Here is a 23,657-nt window from a genome sequence, read left to right as displayed (position 1 = left end):
TACAGGAGGATAAACACTGTGGCGATCAATGCATCAGCCATCAATTTAGTGGGCCTAATGAAGACCCACTAAATCAACCGCCAATCATTCTCCCATTGATTCCTGTACTCCACCTGATTGAAAAGAGTAAGGGGAGTCGACGGAAGAGCGTCTCCCATCAACATCGCGTAGTGTAGACCCGTGATAAGTAGATCTAAGCTACATCAATTTGAGTTATGCTGTTCATGTAACTCAAATTGCATAGCTTAGATTGCCTTTTCCCTTGAGCATAGACAAGGCCTGACTGGCATACCAAGGCCAAGGTCACTGACAGGTGGTGCTGGAACAATTTGTGCACATCCTCCCACCACAAGGAAGCATATGGGTCCTTTGCCAACGGCCAGCGACCCTGAATGAGGCAGTCACACTCATGAAGAATTTTTTGGCCGTGAGATCCCTGTCAACCCCGGAGCTCATGCCTCCACCCTGACGACTTCGCTACCAAGGGAAGAGAGGACCCAAAGCCTGTGAACAGCCCCAGCCCCGGCCCAAAATGCCACAACAGACAGGACTTCGCCAACCCCCAACGATCACCCAGAGCATCTAGGTGAACCATCATGCCTCTGGACATAGTGAGGAAATCCCAAACCCCAGGTGAGCAGACCTATTCGACAAAACCCGAGGACAGGACCAGGTGCCCTGAAACTGGCCCAGGTTTCACCTGTGGCCATTTCGGCCACCTCCACTGGGAACATGCAATGATGAGCTGTAACTTCGGACAGGTCTCAACCGGGGAAGCTAGAGTCCATAAACAACCCTCTGGCAAGTTGACAATCCTGGTGGAGGTTGGCGAATGCAGGTCTCCATACTCAGACTTGGGGTCTGGGCAGACCTCATCCGCCAAGACCTCATTAGGACCCCCCAGGCACACAAAAAGGGATCATCTGCCTCCAGTGCATTCACAGGGATGTGAAGCCCTATCCCACTGCTCAAGTCACCAGGATGGTAAACAGTGAAACTAGGATCATGACAGGCTCTGGCTTTTAAGCCGGCATATCCAGCCATCCTTGGCTGTGACTGGGGGTAAATCATGGAGGTTCCATGCACCGCAAATCCCAAGTCCAATCATCCAGAATTGGTGTTTGAGGGAGACCTTCTTGAAGGGATGAGGGAGATGTCCAGTGACCTGACCTGAGTGTCCAGGATTGTCAAGATAGTAAGCTCGACACTGCTGACAAGGGGAACACCCCAGTGCAACCCGGTGACAAAGAGTTGTCGAATTTGGGGGCAGGTTTTGGCCAAGATCAGGAAGACCCCCATGCTTAGTTGAGCCTATGAGCAGTCAGCATCAATGGGAGAGTCACGAAACCCTGCCGGGCAGCACAAAACTCCCAATTCGAGGAAACAGGCGATGCCTATACCACATTGACCTCAGATGCAAGAAACCCAGAATCAGTTGGTGATGCCCTGGTGCCACCAATAAGCCATTCTGCAACTTGACCATGACGTCCACACCATGGGACGCTTGGCCATGAGTAGGGCACTACCAAATTCATGGCCATGAAAAATATGTCACAGACCATGAAATCTGGTCTTTTGTGTACTTTTATCTATACTATAGGGTAAAAGTATACGAAAGTAGAGTGTTTCTCAAACTGGGGATCCTGACCCAAAAGGAACTGCAAAACTATTGTAGAGGGCTTGCGGTACTGTCACCCTTACTTTTGCACTGCCTCCAGAGCTAGGCGGCCGGACAGCTGCTCTCCGGCCGCCCAGCTCTGAAGGTAGCACAAAAGCAAGGATGACAATACTGCAACCCCCTCTTGGGTCGGGACCCGCAGTTTGAGAAATGCTTACTAAAGGGCTTTGCATGTTAATATTTTGCTGTTTTTAAATACATATTCATCCTTTGTTACAACACCATGAAATTTAAGATTTAAATATTTGAAACCATTAAATTCAAGATTTTTAAAATTCGACAACTGTGAAATTTACAAAAATGGACCATGAATTTGGTAGGGCCCTATGTATGTTGCAGAAGTTTCCCTCCAAAATCCTCCAACATTGGGACCAATTCATCCCATCTCTACTACTGGCCATGCGGGAGGTCCCACAATCATCAATGCAGTTCCCTCCCTTTGAGCTGTTGTATGCCTAGCAGCCACAGATGTGGGAGAGCTGGGAACAGGTACTGTCCCCATCACAGGGACTCCTACAATGACTTACAGCCATGAGAGCAGCTGGTGAGAGTAGGGGTCTTAGTCAGAGAAATATCTCCACAGCGCACAGAAGGCCAAAGAGCAGACCTACAAGGGAGCCTGGGAGAGAACCTTCAAACCCAGTGAGAGGGTTGTCCTCCTGCCCCTCTCAGATGAATCAAAACTGCTAGCCTGGTGGTAAGGGCCCTGTGAGGGTATCTGCCGGGTGGGGCTGGTCACCTATGAGATCTGGTAATCAGACAGGAAAAAGAAACAGCAAGTCTATGATATAAATCTCCTAGACAAATGGCAGATTTGAGAGGGGCTGCTGGATTGCCCCATGTGTCCCAAAGCCAGACCTAGGACCCCCATCCCGACTGATTCCAAAAAGCCACAGATTGGGAACAACCTGACCCAAGAACAACAAAGGCAGGTCAGGAGTCTACTAAAAGTGTTCCCCCAAAACTTCAGAGCCTGACTGAGACAGACCACCTTTGTGCAGCATACAATATTGAGAATGGCAGGGAAGATTGTCTGAGAGACCACTCAGCCCCTGTTGCAACGAACATGGGATATAGTGGAAAAGGAGGTACAGGCCACGTTGGACCTGGGAGCGGTTGAAAGGTCCCAAAGCAACAGCCCCATCATCCTCTTCCTGAAACCTGACAGGAACCTTAAGTTTTGTGTAGATTTTAGGAAGGTAAATGCCATATCCAAGTTTGAGTAAGTCGGCTGAATATCAGTTAAGGTCTCCAGCAGGAGGGTTCCGTGTACAACAATAGTCTATGGGGCTTGCTCTCTGGGTGGGGCTAAACACTTAAACAGTCTATGGCCCTCAGCCTCCTGACTAGGGCAAACATAGATTCATAGACTCTAGGACTGGAAGGGACCTTGAGAGGTCATCGAGTCCAGTCCCCTGCCCTAATGGCAGGACCAAATACTGTCTAGAACCATCCCTTGATCGACATTTATTCTAACCTACTCTTTAAATAATCTCCAGAGATGGAGATACAACCTCCCTAAGGCAATTTATTTAAGTGTTTAACTACCTGACAGTTAGGAATTTTCCTAATGGTCCAAACCTAAATCTCCTTGCTGCAATTAAGCCCATTGGCTTCTTGTTTCCTATCATTAGAAGCTTAAGGTGAACAAATTTCTCGCTCCTCCTGATGACACTTTAGATACCTGAAAACTCCTTCAATGTCCCCCATCTCAGCTCTTCTTTTCCAAACTAAAATAAACCCAATTTCTTTCAGCCTTCCTTCATAGGTCATGTTATTCAAAAGGCTTTTATCATCATTCTTGTTGCTCTTCTATAGACCTCTCCAATTTCTCCACATCTTTTCTTGAAAATGTATGCCCAGAACTGACACAAATACTCAGTGAGGCCTAATACGCAGAGTAAGCGGAAGAATGACTTCTCTAATGTCTTGTTTTACCAACACATCTGTAATGCATCCCAGAATCAACGTTTGCTTTTTTTTGCAATAAGTAATCACATTCTTTGACTCATAATTTAGCTTGTGGTTCGCACTAATGACCCCTAGATCTCTTTCTGCCCATACTCCTGCCTAGACAGTCTCTTCCATTCTGTATGTGTGGAAACTGATTGTTCCTTCCTAAGTAGAGGCACTTTGCATTTTGTCTTTACTTAACTTCCGGTTAACCTCAGGACCATTTCAACATTGTCTCAGATCATTTTGAATTTTGACCCTGTCCTCCAAAGCAGTTGCAATCCTCCAGTTTGGTATACCGTCTGCAAACTTAAATAACCGTACTTCTAGCACAACAATCGAAGTCGTTGATGAAGATATTGAACAGAGCGGGGCGGATGAGAACAGACCCTGCGGAGCCCATTGTTATACCTTCCGGCAGGTTGGGAACCATTAATAACACCTCCCTCTGAGTAACAGATTAACTCAGCCAGTTATGCAATCCACGCTTATAGATAGCCCCATCTAAATTGTATTTTGCCTAGTTTATCGATAAAGATATCATGCGAGACCATATCAAATACCTTACTAAAGTCTAGGTATACCACATCCACCGCTTCTCCCTTATCCACAAGGCTCGTTATCCTATCAAAGAAAGCTATCAGATTGGTTTGACACGATTTGTTCTTTACAAACTGCAACAGTCTAGGACTTCAGCCTTCTGGCTTAAAGGTTAGCGCACATCCAGCCCCTCATAGGGGGTCAGAGGAACCCAGGCCCACCCTATTCCACCAGGTCCCAGCCTAGTATATATACTAAGTAGCACAATTACTCAGAATCATCTCCCTTTGCTTGTACTAGCCTTCTGGGTATTAAAGTATTACCTTCCTAGGGAAACTGGTGTCCATGTCTATACATAATGAGCCATGCTTGGCTTCACCAAGGGCTGGTCTACAAGAAAACTTACGTTGGCATAGCTATATCTCTCAGATGTGTGAAAAATCCACAACTCTGGGAGAGATAGCTATGCCAATTTAACCTTCCTATAAATAGCATGAGGTTGATGGAAAGATTCTCCCATAGACCTAATACTGCCTCTCGGGGAGGTGAATTAACTACAGTGACAGGAGAACCTCTCCCATTGGCATAGGTAGTGTCTACACTGAAGTGCTACAGCATCTCATCTACGCCACTGTAACACTTCAAAGTAGACACTACCTACGCTGACAGAAGGGGTTCGCTGGTTGCTGTAGTTAATCCACCTCCTCCAGTGGCAGTAGCTTGCTGGATGGAAGAATTCTTCCATTATCCTAGCATTGTCTACACAGGGACTTAGGTCAGCTTAAGTACACATGTCATAGGTTTTACCCCCCTCTGAACTTTAGGGTACATAGGTGGGGACCTGCATGAGAACCCCTAAGCTTAATTACCATCTTAGATCTGTTTGCTGCCACCACCCAAATTGTTTAAAGCAGCTGTTTATGAGTCATTTGAGAAACTCTGTTTCTTCCTCTCCCCCCAAATCTTTCCCTCACAAGTACTGTAACCCTTCCCTGGGTAACCTTGAGAGACTTCCCCACCAATTTCCTGGTGAACACCGATCCAAACCTCTTGGGGCTTAAAACAAGGAAAAAATCAATGAGGTTCTTAAAAAGAAGGCTTTTAATTAAAGAAAAGGAGTAAAAGAAATACCTCTGCGTGATAAGCATACAAGCTACTCTCATAAACAACAGATTCAAAACACAGAGGATGTTCCCCTGGGCAAAAACCTTAGTTACACAAAAGAAAACCCAATTTGATTACCCCTCTAATGCAAAAAGACAATGTCACAAAAAGAAATAAACATAAACTAATTCATTCCTTCTTTAATACTTACTACCCTGGGTGATTCCTGAATCTTTTCACTCCTGCACAGAACTTCCCTCCTTCCTCTTGAAACATCTTGTCCCCCCATTGGTTCCTCTAGTCAGGTGTCAGCTAGGCTAGGTGAACTTCTTAACCCTTAACTGTCTGTTTATGACACCCCCCCCCCAAATCATAGACAGTGTTAGACCACAGTGGCTGACCACTCAAGGGTCTGGATTTTTCACACTCAACTGGTGCATAGCTGGGGCTTAATTCTCCAGCTGAACCTCAGATGTTGATTTCAATCGATGATCTAGACCTTCACCAGAATAAAAAACAAGAGCCCAATCATGCAGTCGTTGCTCAGGCAAAACTTCCATTTGAAGCCAATGTTTGATTAAGGAATGTTGGGAGGGGCCTCCCGAGACCAATGAAAGAGGAGGCTTAACCAATTATTGCTATTATTTATTAGTCTCTAGACTGCCCAAATAATAGCAGGACCCCTTGGTGAATGGCACTATAGATACACACAATAAGAGAAGGTCCCTTCCCCAAAGAGTTTACAACCTAAATAAACAAGACAGACAAAGACTGGAAGAAAGGAAATATTATCCCCATTTTACAGGTAGGCAGAGTCCCGAATTCCTTGCATACCAAGCATTCCCATCTAAGTTGTAGCAATGTCCAACACTGTTTCTAAAAACGAAATGGTTGAAAAAATTAATGCTGGCCCTTCTCAAACTAAGTGCACATCCAAACGCCATCAGGACAAACACTTACAGGAAGAAAGGACTGCACAACTATTTCAGTGTCGGGGCTGAGCTAGAATGTATTTCCATACTAATCAGATCCTGTAATCCTTGTTATCGATCACTGGTTTCCTGGAGATTTTCCCACACAACCATTTTAGGAAAAGGAATAGCTCGGAATTAGATGTTCAACATATTGTAATGGATATATATCTAAAGAGCTGTTACCTAACCTGTACTTAATGTGGACTTTTCATGTAGAGGATATTTTATGTGGAAAATTTAGGATCTCAGGTCCCTAGAACACAATGTGTTATTTGAGCTATACTGTGCAATAAAAACAAAGGTACTAGATGAAGCAAATGTTATAGCTTCAGAAGTGTAAAATTTTCCAACTTATTACAGAAGAGATTTTGGGCCCAATTTGGTGAGGTTCTACAAGGTGCTGAGAACCTTCAATTTTCCCTGAAATCAGGGGAAACCAAAGGTGTTTGAAACCCTTCAGCATCTGTTCAGCATTACGTTAACACAGCGTGATGTGTTTTACAAAGACATGGTTTGGTGTAGCCGAATGCAAAACAAAATACAGATGAGGTGTCTAAATTCCAGAAGAGAGAACTTTCAGAAGCGATTCCAATCTGATCAACAGCAGGTACGAATGAAGTAGCTATAATTCCATCATTCTCCATTTTCTCCTAAGCACACAATGTTTAAAGTGGGTATAAGGATGCACAGATTTTTTCTTTTTTTCAGTTTTTATATTTATTTTTTATATACAGAGAGATTTCAGCTTCCCATATTAGCAGTTTTCCACTGAATCACATTAGAGTTGCTCAAGTCATATCACATTCAAATTGGTTTTTCCTAAATGGCTTTCATTGTGTATTACTATGGAAAATGATAATGTAATAAGCTTGCCTGCTTGAGCATCCACAGTACTCTGCACTAATATGTACTCTATAGCATGGAACCCCATGATACCCTTTGGGGCACCCACAATCTCTGCCTGCTGAGGAATTAGATCCAAATATGCCAGTGATAAGGAGGAGTGTTGAGCGCAGGCGGGCAGTGGAGTTATTTGCCTGTGTAAAACATGACCAATGGCAAGGAGTCCATCACTGAAGAGACCAAGGCTTTGGCTGCACTGGCGCTTTACAGCACTGCAACTTTCTCGCTCAGGGGTGTGAAAAAACACCCCCCTGAGCGCAGCGAGTTGCAGCGCTGTAAAGCGCCAGTGTAAACAGTGCCCCAGCGCTGGGAGCGTGGCTCCCAGCGCTGTAAACTAATCCCCACGGGGAGGTGGAGTACCTGCAGCACTGGGAGAGCTCTCTCCCAGAGCTGGCTCTGTGACCACACTCGCACTTCAAAGCGCTGCTGCGGCAGCGCTGTACAACTGCAAGTGTAGCCATACCCCAAGTAACAGCAGCCCAGAGGCTGCTGAAGGTGGACTGGGCATTTTCCACTTAGCTCCTGCATAACACAGCTGGATAAGCTCAGGCTTTATATGGGATTTGAGTATTTCACTATAACATGGCTAAGGACCAACATAGCTGGGCATCCATCCATCCAGGTATGTATATAGTCCCCATCAGTCCCCGCTTCCTAATGACTTCAATTGGAGTTGTGTGGTGTTCATTCCCTCTAAAAATCAGATTGTTTTTATAAGAGACAACATTTAAGCACCTGAAGTGTGAAAGTGTCGACCAATGTCTTATTTTCTATTTCAGGCAGCTTTACACCATTTTAAGGATTCCACAGCTAAGGTTAACAATCTAGACAATTAAATTAAAAAAAATGAATAAAGAACAAACTCAAAAAACAATTCAACTTTGTTGAATTTTGGTGACTTCCTAGCACAATCATTTGCATTTAAAAGTATTATTTACACACTACAGTACAGTTAGCAAACACTCCACTGCAGAAGCGTAAACCAAATCATGCTCCACGCCTCACATTGCTTACAGAATAGAAGCATAACCAAGTACAATGCAAGAGAGAACAAACAACAGAGTACCAGCTAATGGTGACAGACCTATGCCTGCTGCCAGTGAAACCTAGGAATGAGGGGGAAAAGGAGGCCCAAAACTGAACATACATCCTGATTTGTTTTTAAATGGACCACAGCTCTGGAGCTTATGGGCAACTCCCATATGAGATCTGAAAGTACAAAGCTTAAATTTAGTGTGAAAGAAAGAAGGAAAGCTGATGCACAGAGATTCCAGAGGGCGTATTTGTGTGGAGACATGAGTGAAGCACAGAAGAAAAGGAATAGGATTTTGGCAGTGGTGTTTCTGATGGGGAGCAAACATGAGGATGCTGGAAAGCTTAAGGCTGCAGTATCAAAGATGGAAAGTTGCCGCAGAGTGGACTAATGCGGTGGCAGCAGTGAAGGAAAGGAAGGGAGGAATCTGGAAAGTACGGTAAAGAAAAAAAAAAAAAAGAGACGGAAGATTTAGCTGAGGATCTGAAGAAACAGAAAGAAGTCGAAGTTGTCGCCAAGAGTTCAGATGAGAGGAGGATAGTGATGTTACTGACAATGGCAGAGGAAGTGGGAAAAAAGATACAGAAATTGCATTCCTGCTCTGAGAACAGTGAGGATACACAAAGGTGTTCCTAATCAATGGGGGGCAGTATAGGGTGAATTTTGCAACCTCAACCTTAAAGTCAATCACCAGAATGATGGGGATTAGCTCTGTGAAGATGTGTTGCATTTGAAATTAGGTTGGAAAGAAAAAGCCAAAGAAATTTTCTATACCTGTGCGCCTACTGAGGTGCACAGGAGTCCCCAGAATATATCTGCCTGAAGGTGTTACACCTCTTTGCTTATTTGGTGCAATCCTGATTCCAAACTTAAAGAAGTAGTCTATATCTTGTTTGTGTAAAGTGTTGCAACAATTCCTGCAGAACCCTTTAATGGTCAAAACCACACCTGCCTAAAGCCACATGCATCTGCATCACAATTCTGGTTAATTAGCTTAATTCTAATTCATATGCAGTTATTAGAAAGGATTTTAGTAGTCTTGGTTCCAATCTTGCAACTCTTTGGTACTACTCTCTTGAATAGAGGTTGCAAGATTTTCAGTTAACTAAAAATAAACAATAGATTTGGCACTGCATTCTCAGGAGCAGTCCCAGGTTCTTTATTATAAGCACCTTTTCATAAATATTAATCTTATTATTTGAACATGATGCAAAAAAACTGCCAATGAAAATGAGTTAGGTTATTTTTTTGAATGGTCATTTTATGAAACTGAATTCTGTTTCTAATTTTTTGTTATGCCAAATGCTCTCAGACAGTACTAAACCAGCATAAAGCTCTCGTTGTCATTTACTTATTATTCAGTGCTGCTAATATACAAATAAACATTCATATTATTGTTTATACCAACCACCAACAGGAAATCAGAGAGTCAGGAACAACCACCAATTGCATGCATGGGTTTTTTGCTACATTGTTTTAACTTAAAATATTTACCATGCTTTCTTCCTCACTCTGCACTTACTTCCAAAGAACATTCAGAGCAAATAGAATCTATACAAATGCTCATTAGTAATCGTTACATTATATTATTTGCAATGGACAAATTACTCAAAAGCATATTTTCTTCCTTTTGGCCAGCTTTAGTCTGTGAACTTCATTTAGATCAGAAGGCACAGTTCAGCTGATCCTGGAATTGCTGCTAGCCATTGTCATCTGTAGTAATACTCTACTTGGTGCTTTGGTTAGAGGTCACGAATAATTAACAGCTATCCTCTGAATTAAACAAGGGGAAAATAAACCTTTATCAAGATGGATTAGCCTGGCCACTAGAATTACAACAGTTTAGTATTCAAGAGAGGATTGTGGGACCCTATCTCCCTGACTGATAACAGCAGAGAGTTAAGATGAAGAAAGTTTGTAAAGAAAAGAAGAGGGGAGGGGGAATTAATTGTCCAGTGTTTTGTGACATCTTTTATTGTGTATCTAGTCTGATTCCAGGGGTTTAGGCCCAATTATGTTGAAACTGAAGTCATTGTGAGTGCTTCCACTGATTTTCAACGGCAGCAGCATCCAGACCTTCGTGATATTTGATTCCTCTAAATATATTTCTATCAGCAACATATGTTTTGAGCATATATGTATGTATCTCTTGGGTTTGGACAAATGTGTTAAAATAAGATACTTACCTATCACACAAGTGCATTGTGAAAATGAGTGTTGTAAGGCACTGAGGATGTACACCACTGTATTTTATTTCAGTTTATACATAAACAAAAGCATCTATCCCAGGCTCTGGGTACCTTTAATAATTTTACAATCTTAATTACCACAGTGAGTGGGAAAAAAATACACTAGATCCATATTTTAGTCATTTTTGTAAAACTGCTGGTGTTTCTAAATGTCAGGAATAAAGTGAAGAAGAAAACATTTACCTCTCCCTCTCCTGAAAAGCCAGACAGAGATGAGAATCTGAAACCACTGTACACCTCAGTAAACATATAGTTATATATATTTCTCAGCAAATTTCATTTACCAAAAACTTTGCTGATATAAACTCATTTGAACTGGTATAACAAAGGAAATGTTGTAAAAATTACTTCCCTGTTTTAAAAGCAAATAGGAAACAAACACAAACCAGCCAACAAATGTTAGTGCAGATCAGCAATGGCACTGGTACCTATCAAATCTAAAAGAAGGGAGTTGTCTGGCTGAATAAAAAGGATGAACTTTGAGAGATGACAGTTGTCCAAGCCATTGCTATGAGGATTCATTGCTCACAGTCAAATTTTACAGTACTCCCTTTAGATTACACCACAGAAGATTAGAAGATAATGTGCTCCTAATATTTATAAACATGTTCTTATGTGCATCTCATTTATAAAATACTGAATCTTTGTCTTATCTGCACTGTCCTTCCTGAACAACCCCAAACCTGAATACAGTCCAAGAACTTGTACCTTATTTCCTACTTCTAAGATTTTAAGGGAAAACTCATTCACTGAGAGGTTGCCTATTTTTTGTCAATTTCTTTTTTCCTTATATCAATTTAGACTAAACCAGGGGTTCTCAAATTGGGAGTCGAGATCCCTCAGGGGGTTGTGAGATTATTCCATAGAGGAGTCGCGAGCTGTCAGCCTCCACCCTAAACTCTGCTTTGCCTCCAGGATTTATAATAGTGTTAAATATATTTTAAAAAGTGTTTTTAATTTATAGCGGGGGGAGTCACACTCAGAGGTTTGCTATGCTAAAGGGGTCACCAGTACAAAAGTTTGAGAACCACTGGAGTAAACATTTAATTATACATCTATTCTTCATTTTCATTCACATTGATGAGACTCCTTTAAAGCAAGTACCACTGGTAACAGTTTGTATACATTTAGACTGAAAGTACAAATATCTTGAAGCCACCCACTATATTATATAACAATTTAGAAATTGAACCAACTATGAATTTCCTCCATTTACGCTGTCCAGGCTTGCTTTAAAAAAAAAAAAAAAAAAAAAAAATCAGGCACTTCCCATAGCTGAGATTATTCCTTTGGAAATCCTGCTCAATGGCAGTAATTGCTTGTTCAAAACACACTGCTCGGATTCAGATTGATATGCTAGTTACACAAATGTGCTAACAAAATCTGACAGATACTGATGTTTCATTGGCAGGTATTTCCAGTAGCAAGATTTTTAGACTACAAAATGCAGTGTGATGGGGAAAAGTGTTTCAAAACGTGCCATGTGGGTTTTTTTCCGCTAAATGAGAAGGAAAGAAATCATAATAGTGGGAAGACATGTCAGCGTTTAGCCATCCATAAAAGTGTTTTGCCTTGTGCTCCTCCTTTCGATCACAATACTGGCGTCAGTTTGTCTCCTGTATCTGTTTCCCCCTCCCTCCCACTTGCAAATATCTGGCATAGGGACAGCCACCAAAGAGGGGAAAAAATCAAGTTTTTTAGAACAAGGAAACGATCCGCGCAGCAGCCTAAAAACATTTGAGAAGCACATTCTTAACTTTGTTTTTAAATGCCTACAAGGTAAGTACAATGCAGAGCAATTAAATGGAAAAGATCCACGAGACCACCCCATGGGAGAGGCCATTTCTTTCATTGCGGCCCCTGGACTGTAATTATACAGCCCTGGATAGAGGTGCGTTTTCCTCTGGGTCAGCACGGGAAAGTGTGCCCCGAATCAGTGCCTGGCCAGCCAGCGATGCCTGTGCAGAACCGGCTGTGTGTGCGCCTGTCCACCCCAGGCGCACACACCCTGCTGCAGCTGATCTGTTTCGGGGCAGGCAGGGAGCGCGTTCCCGCCTGCGCTCACGGACAGCAGGACACTGACAAAGGTCCCGTCCCCCCAGCACCCCCATCTTTCCTGCCCTGCAAACGGGCCAAGCTCGGCACCTTCCTCCCAAGGTGCGGGGCGCGCACGTGCCGCAGGCTCCTGCCAAGCGAGAAGTTTGCAAAGCCGCGGGAGGTCTGCGGACAGCCTCGGCCGCCCCTGGCCGTGGGGAAGCCCCACGCCGCGTCTCCGGCTCGCGTGGGGAGGGGAAAGGAGGCTCTTACCTGCCGCTCGCGTCTCACCCGCGCGTCTCTCTGCGGCTCGCACAGCCACTCGCTGCCGCGGCGGGGACGGGGCTGCAGCAGGGGCCAGCAGCAGCAGCAGTCCCGGCCGGCGTCAGTCAGGCTGGAGCCGCCGAGCCTGTCTTAGTGCGCCGAGCTGGAGCGCGGCCAGGGAGCGCGTCTGCCTCGGTGCCGCCCCTGGGCGCTGCCCACGCCCACCCCAGCCGCGCGGGGCGGGCGGTCCAGGGCTGCGCCGGGCCCCTATTGCACTCCCGCCACCAGCAAGGCGTGCCCCTCATAGGGGGAGGGGGGGGAGATTGCTTGGCATTCAGTGAGGGGAGCCCAGCATGCTAGGCGCTGTACAAACAGGCACCTCTGCCCCAGGCCCCAGCGTGCTAGGCGCTGTACAAGCCCTAAACAACAAGGTACCTGGGACCCCCTTCACTGGTGTGTTTCACCCTTCTAGAGGGGCTAGGACTTAACTTAGGTGCTTTCCGGAGGCTGGAGAATCCAGATGGCTAGTGTGATTCAGCCCCCAGCATCCATGGCCCTTGGCAAGGCAGGGAAATTAGCTGTAGAGAATATCTATTGGGTCACCCCTTTGCATCCCTCCACCCAAAGCAGGATCGTTCCCTGCAGAGGGTTTTGCCTACTTGCTCACCTGTCCCAAGCAATGGCATTTCCTTTGTGACTCTCATTCCCGGCGGTAATGCTGAGGGTACATTTGTAATGAGTTTATTCCTAATGCATCCCACATTAATAGACAGCTGTGTGTTTGTCAGTCTGTTGTAACAGAATGTGTTATAAGAGTGTTTATAAAAGGCAAGAAACCATTTCATTTTTACCCCACCGTAGACACTGTTTTAGTGCTCTATATGCTTCACTAATATATAATGGGACAAGTTACTGCTGGGGTGACAGAAGTGTGTTGGAAGGAAAAAGATGTTCTCAAGGGCCCCGTTAGCACAGCTGTCTAGGAGTCAAAAGCACAAGGGGTCAGGGCCAGCTAGTATTGACAGCAGTACTGCTCCTCTTCACCCCAGGAGCCCTGGAGGCATTATGCTTAATGCAGGCATAAGGCTTTTCTTCTCCACTACCAGAGCACTGAAGATCTTACCTCTACTGCTGTGTGCATGAGGCGCTCAGGGTCTTCCTTTTGCCCTTTTAATGCAAAATATGTAGTTAATAACATCAAAGCACATTTGTAAGGGAGTTTTGGATTTTTACATCTATTTAAGAGATTAAATTGTCCAGTTAATATTAGCAGACATATCACTTATCTGTAATACTTAAGGTGACCAGATCTCTGGATTTTATAGGGACAGTCCTGCTATTTGGGGCTGTGTCTTATATAGGTGCCTATTATCCCCCACCTCTTGCCTCAATTTTTCACACTTGCTGTCTGGTCACCCTAGTAATACCAGATATTAGCTATTAAATATTTAAATAATCATTTGCCCCCTGTGTAACAGCTGGTAACAAAGCATATTATATAAGCAGTGATACATAGAGTTAAAGAGAAATGACGGCCACCAGTGATCTCTAGGGCTACAGATACCGGTAACTGAAGTCCCTAGAAATAACTGGTACTTGTGAATTTAGGGCTCTAGGCACTCATAATTAGGGCTCTGTGTCTGTCACGGAGGTCATGGAAGTCACAGATTGTGACTTCTGCACTCAGTGTGGATGACCCCAGGGGCCAACTGCTCAGGTGGCCCAGGGACAGCCACTCCGGTTGCTGCTGGAACAGCTCCTCAGCCAACCCCTTGGGCAGCCCCACAGCCAGCTGCAGCAGTGCGGCTGAGTGCACGGGTAGCTGCTCGGGCAGCCCAGGTAGCTGGACCCAGGGACTGCCTGAGCAGCAGCTCATGTGGCTGACCCTGGGGACTGCCCGAGGAGCTGTCCCGAGGACAATGGGAGCAGCGGTGTGGGGGCGGCCTGGGGGCAGCGGGAGCAGTTGCTGCTCAGTGGCCCCTAGCAGCTAGTGCTGCCAGCCCCTTTCCCCCCTGCCAGCAGTGGTCCCCTGCTCCCCCCTACCCTAAACAGCACCCCTCCCCCCAGCTAAGAGTTAGTCAGAGGTATAGAGTTCAAGTCATAGACAGGTCACGGGCTGTGAATTTTTGTTTATTGTCCTTGACTTACTAGAAATACCCATGACTAAATTGTAGCCTTACTGATAGTACAGGCACCGGCTAAATCTAGAGCTACAGCTGCACTGAGGGGATCCAGCTGAATTGAATTAGGGCCCAAACCTCTGAAATCTATCTGCACAGATGATTAAAGATCCTGCCAAATGTTGATCAGTTTATTCCACCTGCCAACTTTTTCATTAAAAGTTGTCTACGTGGTAAAACATAGCAGCAAAGCTAGGTGGTATGGGTAGGCATTAGAACATCCTGCCCATCTCCACAAATGGAGTTATAGCTCCATAATAAAAAGTTTGCAGTGGGGATGGGGAGATAAAAGAACTATCCAATTCTAGGAGAGCTTCAGCTTCCCTGCCTGGTCCTACACATCTTCCATCACCTACTTGGAGGCTTCTTGATAGCTGAGTGGTTGAACAGATGCTATTATTCAAAAATCTATTATAAACATTTATAAAGTGGCTGTCACCATAGTACCTAGGTGCTACATGAGTCTTTATACCCATAATACTGTTTATCTGAAAAATTTCTATACTTAAAACATTAGATTGTAGAAGTAAAGAAAAGGTGCACAAGGTGCTGCAGTGTTCTATAGCATCAGGGCTGTTTACTTTACTGACTTTAAGCTAAATTGATTAAGCCACCTGTAATCAAATTAAAACGTGTCCACACAAGCCTTACACAGATTTAACTAAACTGATTTAAAAACTGATTTAGTGAAACAGTGGAGCTAACTAGGTGCACCTGTTGTATCTTCCCTCCATGGTCCACTCCTGGAGTGCTCAGTCAGGTGAGAGGCCTCCAGCTGTCATCTGTCTCAGGGCAGGGACCCATGTCCTACTCCCTTCTGACCCTTCCACATGAGTAGTCTGGGAGGCCAGTGTTCCTTCCAGTTCTTCAGGAAGGGTTTGGGGACGTTTTAGGACCAAAGCTCCAGTTCATTTGCTAAGCTAAACAGAAGACCTTGAGTCTGTTTGAACTCAGCCTTTATATCCATCTCTCTCTCGATCTCCAGAACACCCAGTTTGAACAAGTGTACGCAGACCATCCCAGGGGGATTGAATTGTTTACAGTCTTATTGACTCACCTGCCTCAGATCCCACTATTTTTAGTTCCTGTAGGAGCTGTGGCAAACCTCGCCCATGCAATAGAACGCAATCATACACAAATCCTTAATACAATGGTACCCAAAGATATGGTGTGGGATTGCAATATCTGTCACAGTGAGCATGTTTCTTGCATGCACAGTTACAGTTCAGATTATACAGCACACCTGATGTAGTCAGTATCACAATGAGATGATGGAATATGCATTGCCTCAATCCCCAGGAAAGCAACTGAATAGCACACCTCATGAATATAGTTAATGTGTTATCACAGCCCTTGTTTGTATCACCCCTTCCTACTTGTGAGTTCCTTCATTGGCTCCAGATCCCCTTCTGTGTCAATTTGAAAGTCTTTGTTCTCACATTCAGGCTCTGCACAGCTCTGCTCCAGCCTACAAGTCATCACTCATCCCCTTTCACTCTCCTGTTCAAATCCTGAGGTCTCCTAATCCCATCTTTCTCCCTGCCTTGTCCTTTCCCACCCAAGTTCTTGGCTTCTCCCATGCTGCCCCCTATGTATAGAACATACTGCCTGATCCTACATGTCATGTAACCTTCTCTTTCAAATCCTTCCTCAACACCTAGCATTTCCCACAAGCCCTAAAACTATGTGACAATTCTTCCCTTACTCAGATGTCTGTATTTTTTGTCTTTGTAGGTTGAAAGTTGTATAGGAGACAGAGTAAATATAGCAGGGTATCTTCTAGAGAATGCTTTGTTCTCTTACTTTTAGGATATAAACTAAATACAACCCCCATACAATAATGTGAACTAAAGTGTTCTGGTTACAGTAGATTGTAAACTCTTGAGAGCAGGCACTTTATCTCCCTCTGCATACCTAAAACAACAAGGCCCTGATCAGATACACACACCATATAACTTAACTAGCAGCAATTTTCAAATATAGCCTTTTTAAAATTGTCACAATAAAACATTTGTTCCCAACAAACACATTCTGTCCTAGACACATCAATCTATTCTTCCTGCTTGTGACTTGAGAAGCCAGTTCCTAAAAGAAGGACAGGACATTTTGCAAAGTGAAGCAGTTGCTGAGCCTGTTGATGTTGCATGAGTTGGCACTACTGTGCTCATAGTCATACTGAGTTCCTGGATTCTCTATTCTCTCACAGTGAAGAGATTGGAACCACCTTTGTTTCACAACTTCTGCTGCAGCTTTTGAAAGCTAAAATGCAAAGCTAAAGAGACAGAAGAAGGAGGCACAATAAGGGAGGTAGTGGGACAGGTTGAATGGTGGAGCGAGTTAAGGAGCAAAGGAAAAAAAGGGAAATCATCAGTGGTGGAAAGATGTACAAGGATCTGAGAAGACCGTAGAAGAATATTCTAGGACGTGTAAAGAAACCGAAAAAAAAAGAGAAGAAAGTTAGGGCAGCAGCAAAAGCAAAAACAAGGCTCAAGCCAACAAGTTAGTAATTATCAGAGTAAATTGTGTTAATGTAAATAGTGGCCAGACTGAATGGCTCAAGATACCGATAATGGAACATGGAGCCTGTCCCCTCTGGATCAGAAGCTGGTTCAAAACAGCAATGAACTTACCATTTTACTACTTTTTTGTGGCACTTTTCTTGTTAGACCCAGAGGAGATGGCAGGAATGGAAAGGACACAATATTTGGCAGGGAATGAAAGTGAACTATCAGCCACTTCAGGAACTCAAGGTGACTTGAGTTATTGGGTTTCTTGAGGTTCCAGAACTCAGTAGAGCACTTTTCTATACTGCACTGGTTTAGCTTTGGCTTATTGAAGATTTTTGTTGTTCTGTTTTTGTAAGTACCTGCAGACAAGCAGACTCCCCCCCGCCCCCCCTGCTGGTCATCCTCAGGAATTAGCTTGTTCCAGCCTGGAGCACCCTCTGCAGGCCAGTGAGCCACCTGTCCTCTGGCCCCAAGTCCCTCCCTGGATCCCAGTGCCCTTTTACATGGGGTTCTGCCCCCTGGCAGTAACCCCTCAGTCTTAGGGTCTCCCCTCCCTGGGGAACCCTCATCCACTATCCCCACCTTGCCTCAGTATCAGGCTACTGCCAGTCATTGTCTAGCCCGTGCCCTGGGGCGGACTGCAGTATCAACCTACTCATCACTGGCAAGGAGGGTTTGGACCTGCTGCCTTGGCCCTACCGCTGGGCTGTCCTCTGCAACCCCCAGTACCTGTTAGCCCAATGCTAGGCCACAGCCTGGGGCTTTCCAGGCTACAACTCCCCAGCCTTTCCCCAGCCCTGCTTCACTCAGGTACCTTATGTCCAGCTCCCTACACTAAAGCCCATCTCCCTCTATAACTAAAGAGAGACTGTTTTGGCTTCTGGCTCACAGCCTCTTATAGGGGCCAGCTGGGCCTGATTGGAGCATGGCCACAGCTGAACCTGCTTTCCCCAATCAGCCCAGGCTGCTTGCCCCAGCCACAGCCCCTTCCCAGGGCAGTTTTTAACCCCTTCAGGGCAGGAGCAGGGGTCTACCCTGTACAGTACCCTTCTGGGGAGAGGAGGTTGGCCGATGGAGACTCCGGTGACTGTGGGGCTTGTTTCCGCTCCATGGTCCGTTCACGTATCCGGGCGGAGTTCCTTTGGGCGGTGTCCACTGGCTCCCTTGACGCCTTCAAGGAGCAGTGGGTGCTGTCCAGGGTTCTCTGCTCAGTGTCCCCGTCAGGTTCCCTTTTTTTGACCCTTTGACCGCACTCCTGTCCCTGTTCCTTTATTGGTTGTCCCCCGTAATCAGTGGGTTCTGTGGTTCTGTGGATCCTCCCTTTAGGCTGGCGGGGGATCCTTTAGCAGTGGGCAGGCTTCCACCCACCCACTTCCCGGATACCCAATAGATACAGTACCCTTCTGCATCAGTTGTCATTTACTGGCTATTCAAGAATGAAGTATTACTATTTGTGATTATAGTCTTTGAGCCAAATTCTACTCTCAGTTACAATGGTAGAAATCTGAATGAACTCCATCAAATTTGTCATGATCAAATTTTACCAGTGCTCCACAGATTCTGTGTTTCTGACCCAATTCAAAATCATGGTCCTAATCTACAAGGCCCGCAAGAGGTTAAGGCCCAGCTACCTATCATTATTTGTTACCAATGGAGACAGCTGTTCCTCCACAGGGCAAATGCAGCTGAAGAAATCCAGGATAAGAGTCTCAAGCAGTGAGGATAGCACATTTATGGTGGTCCCTAAGCTGCAGAACCACTTGTCCAAAGAGATCTGACTGAGCCCAAGACTAACTGAGGTGAGACTGAAATGTAAGGCTGGTGTTATTAAGTCTTGCCTTCCCTGCTTCTCCCTCAGAAAAACAACCCACACCTTCAAACCAGAAACCACAGGGAGATAGAGAAAGAAGAATATCTACTGTGGGATTTTTTCCAGCTTTTTACTTGATGGTGATCACAACTTAGTGACCTATGGTATTGATGCTTTAAAACCCCTTTGGATAAGATAGATAATGGTAATGTTCTCCAGTTATTAGATTTTCATTTCTTTTAGCCATCACTGGCTGAAGTATGTGTTATAAGAAATTACTTCCCCGCTGATTGCCTGAGAAAATTATATGTTTCTCAGTTTCAGCTGGCATTGGTTCAAGAACCAATATAGTTCCCTGCCTTTACTACTTCCTGAACTTCATTTATGGTATTGGGAAAAAGGAATATGAATGGGCAGCTACTTCCTGTGTGTTTGTGATGATTCTCCGAACTGTTTATCAAATTCGCCTGAGCCGTTTCCTTTACTTCAGGTTTTGTCAAATATTGCCATAGGGCAAAAAAATCAATATTCATCAAATCATAGATTTTAAGGATAGCAGGGGCCATTGTGATTGTCCAGTCAGACCTCCTGCATAATACAGGCCATGGGACTCCCCTGAACTTCTCATTCCAGTCTAATAGCTGTAGCTGAACTCCAGCAGATATTTTACAAAAACATCTAGTTTTGGTTTTAAAATTGTCAGTGTTGGAGAATCCACTACAAACCTTTGGTCAGTTGTGCCAGTGGTTAATTACCCTCATTGTTAAATGTGCACCTTATTTCTAGTCTGAATTTGTTTAGCTTCAACTTCCAGCCATTGGATCTTATTATACCTTTGTCTGCTAGACTGAATCTATTATCAAATTTCTGTTCCCTTTGTAGGTACTTACAGACCATGATGAAGTCATGCCTTAACTTTCTCTTTGATAAGAGAAATAAAGTGAACTCCTTGGGTCTCCAAATCTTTAATTTTTCTTGTGGCTCTTTTCTGAACCCTTTCCAATTTTTCCATACCCTTCTTGAATTGTGGACCCCAGGACTGGAGATGGTATTCCAGTAATGGTCACACCAGTGCCAAATACAGAGGGAATATAACCCCCCTACTCCTGTTTGATAGTCTCCTCTTTATACATCCAAGGGTTGCATTAGTCTTTTCCCCCACATAGTGTCATACTGGGAACTCATGTTTAGCTGATTATCCTAACTGCTAAATCTCTTTCAGAGCCACGGCTTCCCAGGATGCAGTTCCCCATCCTGTAAGTATGGTGTTTATTCCTAGATGTATGACCTTATATTTGGCTGTATTGAAACACATATTGTTTGCTTGTGCCCAGCTTGCCAAGAGATCCAAATCACTCTGTTTCAGTGACCTGTCCTCCTCCTTGTTTACCACTCCTCCAAATTTAGTCTCATCTGCAGATTTTATCAGTGATGATTTTATGTTTTCTTCCAGGTCATTGATGAAAAATGTTAAATAGCACAGGGCCAAGAACTGATCCTTGTGGGACCCCACTAGAGGCCCCCTGCTCGGTGAAGATTCCCCATTTACAATGAAGTTTTGAGTCCTATCCATTAGCCAGTTTTAATCCATTCAATGTGTGCCATGTTAATTTTGTATCATTCCAGTTACTTAAGCAAAATGTTGTGTGGTACCAACTCAAATGCCTTACAGAAGTTGAAGTATATTAAATCAACAATATTATTTTTATCACCAAACTTGTAAACTTATTAAAAAAGTTAATTTGACAAGATTCGTTTTCCATAAGCCTGTATCTATTGGCATTGTTCCATATCAGCCTGCCACAGGTGACTGGCCCTGTAAGAGGGAGTGGGGGTGAGCAGGATCCACTGCACTTGGACTAATTACTTGCTGCCCAATAAGTCTTCAACGAAGGCATCTGGGCCTTATAAAGCAAGAGTGTGCAGGGTGGGAGACTGAGAGCCATGGATTGTGGGGAAATGCTTGCAGATGCTTCCAGGAGTAAGAAGACTCCTGCAGGCCTTGATTCAGGCAGCAGGGGGAAGGTCTGTGGAGAAGGCCAAACTCCAGGCAGGAGGTGCAGGGAGAGCAGGAAGACAGACCCCCAGGGAGGAAATCTGTTCCCTCTAGGGAGTGTTGAAACTGAGAGGAAGATAGGTCTTCGGGATGAAGGGGCTGGGCCCAGCTGAAATTGGGATGAAGGCTTTATATTTTAGTTTTCTTTAGAAAGACTCTGCAGGACTTAAAAAATTGGACCCCAGAAGGTTCATTGGACCCCAGAACGTCTAGCCTGTAGGGAATTAAGGGGAAGGGGAGCAGAGTTAAGGGGAAACAGACAGGCTTCAGTAGTGCCATGCTAACCAACAGGGGGTGCTACAGGCTATATTGTTTGACACAGCTGTTCCATCGTTTTACTTGGGAACAATGTCAGGCTGACAGGTGTATTGTTACTTGGATCATCCTGGGTACCCTTTTCATTATTGACATTTCTTTCTTCCAGTTTTCTAGAACTTCTCCCGGGTAATAAGACATTGCAAATCATGTCCAAATGGCTCCTTGGCCAGATCCTAAATCTCTTGAATGCAAGATATCTGCACCTGGTGATTTAAAAATGTCTAACTTTAGTAGATGCTGTTTCCATTCCTACAATAACTAGGATGTTAAAGTATTTTATCATATGATATAAATACATCTTGCTTTTTCCCAAATATAGAACATGTTTATTGACTACTTCTTCCTTTTCTGTCTTAATATTGGCAGTTCTACCATTTCTAGCTAGTAATGGATCAATACTATTGTTAGAATTCATTTTGTTCTTGATGTACCAAAATCCCTTCTTCTTGTCCTTAACTTTGCTGGCTATAGATTTCTCCTATGTCCTTTTGCTCCCTTATCAATTTTCCTAAAATTCTTGGCTTGTACTTCATATTCATTGCTAACAATTTTAATAGTTGCTTTCATTTCCCTTCTAAGTCAGGGTGTTTGAAAAAGAAAAAGAAAAACAGCATAGTCTTCATTCTCAATTTGTGGTAATGTGGCTTTTGGGTCATATAGTAAAATGTTCTGCAACAGTTCCCAATTATTCACATTTTCTGTTTAAATTCTCTCACACAGCTCTTTGGCTCATAATTGTTTTCAGCTATGTGAAATTGGCCCTTGAAAAGTACCAAGTAGAACTGGATTGGACTTAATTCTGTTTACACATAACAAATGTAATCAAATCAGGATCAGCTACACCTAAGCAATCACTAGCTTTTAGTTTTGTGATCAATTCCTGTTTAATCTGTTGAAATGCTGTTGGACACAAACGTCTTTTGCATGAGGAAATCTAATTTTTTGAAATTCCTAGGATGGTTTAGTGCTGGCAGCATGAAACATGTCCAGGTGTCCTCTTCTCAGATTAATGTTTTCCTTCACAATTTTTGGGGGACTTTGGAGGAGAAAACATGAGGGAGATATAGAGAAAGAAAAATAGTGTGGGTTGTTTTTTTTTTTGGAAGTATTTAAATATATGAACAGGTCAACTTGCTAACTTCTGTTTCCTCTTGGCTTATTTCCTCTTAAGACTTGGCAGAAGCATCTATTCTAGAGAATACTCAGTACATAATAGATGACTTTGCTTTTGCTGAGTTTATAGCTATACTGCATAGGAATAGGTCAGTATCCTTTTAAATAGTTTGTGAGCCCTCTAATGGTGCTTACTACATTGCATGCTTAGAAATCATCCAGAGCGTGTGTGTGTGTGTGTGTGGGCTTTGTTGTGTATATCCTGGGGTTGTGTTTTGGGGTTTTTTTGAGTCTGTCATGCCCATGTGTTCTTTCCTATTGTGTATTTTGCCTTATACAACAATAATATGGGAGAAAAAAAGTAAGCAAGAAATCCTCTTTTCTTTTTCATGGAGCTGACACTAGCCTCTCTCAGAAGAAATAGGAGCATCACCAGGGATGTGAGCAGGGGCGGCTCTAGCTTTTTTGCCACCCCAAGCATGGCAGGCAGGCTGCCTTCGGCGGCTTGCCTGCCGGAGGTCCCCGGTCCCGCGGATTCAGCGGCTTACCTGCGGGAGATCCGCCGGTCCCGCGGCTTTGCCGTACCCACTGCTGAATTGCTACCGAAACCGCGGGACCAGCAGACTTCCTGCAGGCAAGCTGCCAAAGGCTGCCTGACTGCCGCCCTCGCAGGGACTAGCCAGGCGCCCCCTGCGGCTTGCTGCCCCAGGCACGCACTTAGAGTGCCGGTGCCTGGAGTTGCCGCTGGATGTGAGCCTAGCAGTTTGAGAAACATTCATCTAGTTTAACCCACTCTATTAATGGTATACTGACCTTCCCCCTTACATGCAAGCATGATCACAATTAATGATGAGGGCAGCCATCAATTTTTTTATTTTAAAAGATGCAGATTTTCCAACAAGGACAGTACATTTCCTCTGTAAAGGATTTATAAAATACAA

General features: G+C 44.3%; 1 protein-coding gene across 2 annotated transcripts in view; it reads right to left on the bottom strand.

Moving 5' to 3' along the window:
* SMAD9 (SMAD family member 9) overlaps nucleotides 1-12,812 on the bottom strand; it is a 74,632-nt gene extending 61,820 nt beyond the window's left edge. For both annotated transcript variants that reach the window (XM_032805925.2, XM_032805926.2), the window contains exon 1: nucleotides 12,742-12,812. The gene's annotated coding sequence lies outside the window, so the exon portion shown is untranslated. The remainder of the gene's footprint in view (nucleotides 1-12,741) is intronic.
* Nucleotides 12,813-23,657: the final 10,845 nt, after the last annotated feature.

Source organism: Chelonoidis abingdonii, chromosome 1, assembly GCF_003597395.2.
Source record: "Chelonoidis abingdonii isolate Lonesome George chromosome 1, CheloAbing_2.0, whole genome shotgun sequence".
Classification (NCBI taxonomy): domain Eukaryota; kingdom Metazoa; phylum Chordata; order Testudines; family Testudinidae; genus Chelonoidis; species Chelonoidis abingdonii.
The sequence above is the reverse complement of the archived record's forward strand: the minus strand, read 5'-3'. Positions and strand labels throughout refer to the sequence as shown.